General features: G+C 42.0%; 1 long non-coding RNA gene across 1 annotated transcript in view; it reads right to left on the minus strand.

The window, feature by feature from the left end:
- The window catches only part of LOC111742026, a 24,844-nt gene that overhangs the window by 1,943 nt on the left and 16,917 nt on the right, over window positions 1–5,984 (minus strand). The gene's annotated exons all lie outside the window — the stretch shown is intronic.

Raw genomic sequence — 5,984 nt, forward strand, 5'->3', positions numbered from 1 at the left:
TTTTTTTTCTTTTAAAAATTCAACTATAGTTTTATCTGATGGCCTGTAGCAAGTGTGGATTCCTCAAGTGAAAGGGCATTGAGAGGAGTCAACAGTTTCCAACAAAACGTTTTCAATGCCTGAGAGATTTTTTAAAAATTATTGTTGGATTCTTATTGAATTCATCTTAGAAAACTTTGCAAATGTTGCAATAGTTATTTTTAAACAAATATCTCTCTCACTTCCGTTTCCTAACCTGGCTTTCTCACTTCATGAAATACAAACATTACTTTAAAAAGACAAAACTTATATTGATTGATTTACTAATTTAAAAATTCTCCAAGGATAGAGTGACAATATAATTTGTCACCCAAGCTGGGACACTTTTGATTGAAAGGAGACGCTTTTAATAATTATACAAGGACAACAGATGTAAACTGGGTTTGTCCTGGGTAATCAGAACATATCCATGGGAAATTGGAATAATTAGAACTTCCAAATTATACATAGCCAGCTTTTAGGGAGAAGGAAGGCTCCCCATAGAGAGAAAATGTATATTGAATTTAACTTAAAAATCTAAGGAACTAGAGATTATTAAAAACTTATTTCAGAAATCATTGAAAATACTTTTCAATGATTTAGGAACTAGAGATTATTAAAAACTTATTTCAGAAATCATTGAAAATACTTTTTGTTAATATACACTGTTCTCTCTTGCTCAGAGAATCCTGAACAAGTATTCATACTTCAGGTATTTTAGACCAGGAGGAGTGGCCCACCTCAGAATAGGTCCCCATGGCCCATGGCCCTCTAAATTTAAACAACATCATCATTCTTGGCCTGAATTTAAAGCCACCACAATCACACAGGTACTAATGAGGTGGATCACCAGGAGCTAGGTGCTCTTCATCAATAAGAAGGAGGTGAGGAGATGTGAATACTTCCCATTTTGAGACTCTCTGGACTTTAATTTGTTCACCACTGAGACTGATTGCTCTTTCTCTCTGACTTTCAACCTCCTGGACCAACTGAGGTTGGCTCATAATATGAACCTTTAAAAGGATACACAATCTCATCCTGATTAAAGATGTCTTTCACTTCATTACCATTATGAAACCATTCAGCTAGTAAAATGTCTCCACTCTGTACAAAGGCTGATGGGGGGACCCCTACTCAATCAGAATGCCTTTGTGATTTACTCATTGGAACCGATCAGTCCTAAGCCTGGCCAAAGCAGAGAAAGTTGGTTTAAGAGCTCAGAGGCAGAGACATGAAATAAGACAGAATATTACTGACAATAGATTGGCAAGCTGTAAGGCAATTAAGGTTGCCAGTGATTCCTGGATTTCACTGGACACTATTACCAGTTCATTCCCCATTTCTCTGCTATGACAGTCCTTAGAGTTGAGATCTTCAGGGAAAGAAAGGAAACAAGTATACCTGGTAAGTCTTCAACATTTCAGCCACTGAAAACGATCTTCAAATCCTTGCTTATTGCAGCTTACCTTGATCTAACCTGTCCAGGGAATAATCTATAGCAGTGTTCTTCAAAATGTTGCAGTCCATGGACCACCTGCATTAAAATCTCCTGGGTACTTTGTTTAAGAAAAACAACAACAACAACAACAATTTCCAGGATCCTCTGAATCAGAGTCTTTGGCAGTGGTGCTCAGAAACATATTTCACACAAGTTACCTAAATGATTATTATGCATATTAACATTGAACAACCACTAATCTAGAGCAGTGGTTCTCAACCTTGCCTGCACATTATAATCACTTGCAGAACTTCTAAAAACCCCAAACGTCCATCCAGGCTTCTCCTTGGCCCAATCAGATCAAACTGTCTAAGGGTAGAATTCATCTTTTGAGAGTTTCTCATATGATTCCAATATGCAGCCAAAGTTGAGAACCAGTGCAATAGATTCATCAGTCTCAGAATATGGCAGGGCTCCCCTGTACCAAGATGATCACATCTAGGAATTTGACTGCAGTCGAGATGAACTTTCCTGTGTTTGTGGGATCTGGGGTGGTTTAAGCCAATGTCATTCGAAATGTGATCTGCAGACCACTACTAGTCCATGAATTCTTTCACTATTGGTCTTCAAAGAACTTGTACTATCATGTGAAACAATCATATCATTAAGTTGTTTTTGGTAGCAAGACTCTCCCTATGAAATAAAGAGCATATTGATATATGTTCTGATGCAAGCTCCTTACCTCATCATGGACCAGTAACAGATAGTTCGTGGATGAGTATTTTGAGCAGTGCTGGTTTAGACTAGGCATGAGGGGACCACTTCGAGGGTCCTGACAGCAATTTAGTCCAGCCCCTGACTCATGGAACAGTTGAGGCCAACCTGGAAACAGCCCCACCAGGCAAAGTGTGCCGCATTCTCAGAATGCTGATGCACTGTTCACAGAGACAATGTGCTGGGCACCAAGAAAGGCTCAACATGGATCTTTCAGAAAACCCAAACACAAGGGGACAGCCTAATGAAAAAACTATGGCCCTAAACTTGTGAACTTGCTGCCTTTGAGTCTATCACCTAGTGTGGACAGCAGAGAGTTGGCAAAAATATATGACCAAGGGCTAGAGCACCCCATGGGTGGTTTCAGCGCACAGAGAGCAAACTTTAGCCATGGCTCTCTCAGAATTTATCAGCCCATGTTAGGTTCTTCCCACTAAGTGACAAATATGGCCACCTGCAGTAGCAAGTTGACATTCTCCCAGCTTAGCAGAATGACAGCCATTGTTCCTTCCTGATATTTTCAGCAAAAGTGCTGGGACTGATCCTCATTGAGCCAGATTTGATGATGTTCCCATCTCTAAGTCAATCACCATGACTTCGATTGGACATATCTAAACCATGTGGCCATCACTGGATACAAAAGGTATAGTAAATCCCACCTGAACCACATTGATTGGGAGTGGATAATAATAAATCCATGAGAGGAAAATTAATGAATTCCTAACAATAGAAAGGGGCATGGATGCTGGACAGGCAAAGATGATAGCTGCCCACTATAAGAGCCTCTCAGAATCACAGTGCAAAGAATCATGCTGCAAAGAGGCTTGACCGACATGCCTGTACCTTGGCCAGCCTCACCAGTTTTTGTAGAGACATGGAGGTACCCAGGTCAGTGACCAACCAAAGGAATCATGACACTCAATTCTGTCTCTCTTTTGCTTTGAGAACATCATTCAAAATGGACATTTTTTGAGGTTTTTCTTTTTGTCGTTTGACCAATTCAAGCACAACAATTTAATTACTTTTCATTCATCCATTCATTCATTTATGTATTCATTTGACAAACATTTATAGTGAGTCCTGGTGATACTGATAGTTGGAGATAGCTAGGTAGATAAGGTATATTACCCTCTTTCAATGTTTGCTGCCTTAGTAATTCCCCTTGGATGCAATTTCTTTTTTTTTCCCCCTGAGTTCCTCTCTCCTCCTTGTTCCGGTGCAGAAACCCAGGGGAAAATTGAAAGCTTCATAGGGAGTCTCTATGCTGAGAATGTGAAAAATCGTGTCACTAGGTTCTTTTCAGCCAAAATGAGATAATCTGCTTCTATGCACTTAATGAAAATCTCTTCCCATAAGCTTTCTAGGGAAATATAACCTGGATCTGGATGTAATGATTCCTTCTCAGGATTGCTTAGCCAAGTGTGACTTTTACAACTGCCTCCCAAAAGAAATTTCAGAAATTGCACCGAAAAAGGTCCACATTCTGAGACAAAACGTGACATTTCCAATTGTAGAACCATGCAGGGTCTGGGGACAAAGATTCTATCTACAACCTTTTCTGAATTTCTGTATTTGACTTGAGATGCAACAAAAGAGCCGTGGAATGGCTTAACAAGCAGAGAGTGGAGACTCTAACTTGGGGGTGGCCCTACTTTTATCAAGGTACGATGGAGGTGGTAAAAGGAGAGGGACAGAGGGTGAAGCTGCACTGGCTGCTGGAGAAGTTGGGGTGAGGCATTGCTAGGAACAGAAATCTGCTCTTTTCTGTTTATGAATTTGGCTACAAGTAGGGAATTGCACTGGAAAAGGGGTCCCTGGGAATCTTGGGGGAGTATGCACCTCTGTTCCCATGGCAACCTAGCCGGAAATGACTTTGCTTGAAACCAGCACCCTAAGCTATCGGCAAAATGCTTACCCCTGTAGATAAGGGCCGCATTTGTCCCGGTTTGCCCAGGATAGTTCCAGTTCACGCTCACTGTGCTGACATAATTATTAATGGCAGTTTTCACTGTCAGAGAAGTTCTGATTCATATAAGTACTAAAGTGCCTTATTACCAGCTTCTAGAATGAACTTCCTCATTGTGGGCAATGTGGCTGCATCCATTCCAGCATTTTGCACCAAGCCTGTGGTAAATTAGCTGCCCAGGAGCTGCAGGTTATATAAATGAATGAATGCATAAGTTTAGTTTAGCATATGGTAATTCACAAAGCAATGGGATTCACTTCACAGCTTGCCTGTTCAGTGAGGCCAACAAGGGTGGCGGGTGGGGGAGAGGTTCTTGTCATCTCTGCCTAACCTCCAAACTTCTCAGAATGCGAGATTGTGATGCCAGAAAGCCAGGACATCACCTGGGGAGAGATGTGCTGAAACTCTCAGAAAGCAGTGGTGATTCAACCAGAATGTACGTGCATAAGGCAAGAGGTGAAAATCCCAGCGTGGGCACTTGGCACTTCTGAGGAGCCCCTTTAGTTGGATGGATACCAGTTATGGGCAGCTGAGGAAGAAACATTCTCTGGATTCTAGAGAGGGTGGTTTTGTAAAGGGGGTGTATGTGGGGGAGAGAAGGTTGTGCAGATGTGAGGGAAAACCAGAGAGAGAATTACTGTAAAAAAAAAAAAAAATCTTTATTAAGTAGCAAAACCAGCAGCTGGAATAGATTAGCCGTTCCTTTTTTTTTTTTTCTATTTTTGGACTTGGAAAAGAAAATGCGCAAAATAATTCCTGTTTTGGAGAAAAGTAGAGAAGGAAGCTGTTGGGGTGGGCCTGGGAAGGAAACATGGGCAATGGTGCTGTGGACCAGGACAGAGAAGCAGAGGGAACTGAGGGGCTGCAGAACTGGGGGGGCTCCACTCCTCCCAGGGGACATGGGGACACCAATGCTGTGCTCTTTCTCCCCAGGGAATGTGGGGACCAGGTCTCTGCTCAGTGTCGGAGCAAAACCTGGGGATGAAGTGCCAAACCTGTGGTTCTCAGAGGGTGGCAGCTGAGGCCAGGTGTACACCTGACAGCTGGAGACACTACCTCAGGACCACAGTTGCGGCGTGGGGCCAGGAGGCATCCCCAAGGGCCTTTCTGTTGGCCCCAGTCTCCTTTCCCTCCCATTCAGTGCACAATGTTCTCCTGATTCCAATCTCGAACCTTTGTCAAAATCTCTCAGTTTCAATATAAATGACGGGTCCAGAAGGGCTCTTCCTCACGGATGCACTGCTAATGGTAATATTTCCAATGTTTCTGAGGAGGGCATATGGGGAAAGCATTTGGAGGCTGACAAAGCCTTGAAACTCTCCCACACTTTCGGTGGGAATGTAAATTGATACATATACTTTAGAAGTTGTTAGCTGTATCTACTAAAACACATACCCTACAACCCAGCAATTCACTCCAGCCGAAGAGGAGTAAATATGTATATGCTCACCAAGAGATATGTACCCAAATATTCAGAGTGGCAGTCTTTATAACAGTCCCAAAACAGAAACTACCCAAATGCCCATCAAACAAGTAAGCTTGTTATATAAATAATACGATATTCACACAATCAGAATGAATCATATATAATCACCAGAAACAATACGGTTGCTGAATCTCACACATGCAATGATGAGCCAGGGAAACCAGGCACAAAAAAAGGATCCGAATTTCTAATTCCATTTGTATAAAGTACAAAACAGGTGAAACTGGAGGATGCTGTTAGAAGTTGAAGTAATGGTTACCCTCTGAAGAGCTGGTAGCGATCTTGGTGCTATTATATAGGTG

Source organism: Pteropus vampyrus, unplaced genomic scaffold (assembly GCF_000151845.1).
Source record: "Pteropus vampyrus isolate Shadow unplaced genomic scaffold, Pvam_2.0 Scaffold85, whole genome shotgun sequence".
Lineage (NCBI taxonomy): Eukaryota > Metazoa > Chordata > Mammalia > Chiroptera > Pteropodidae > Pteropus > Pteropus vampyrus.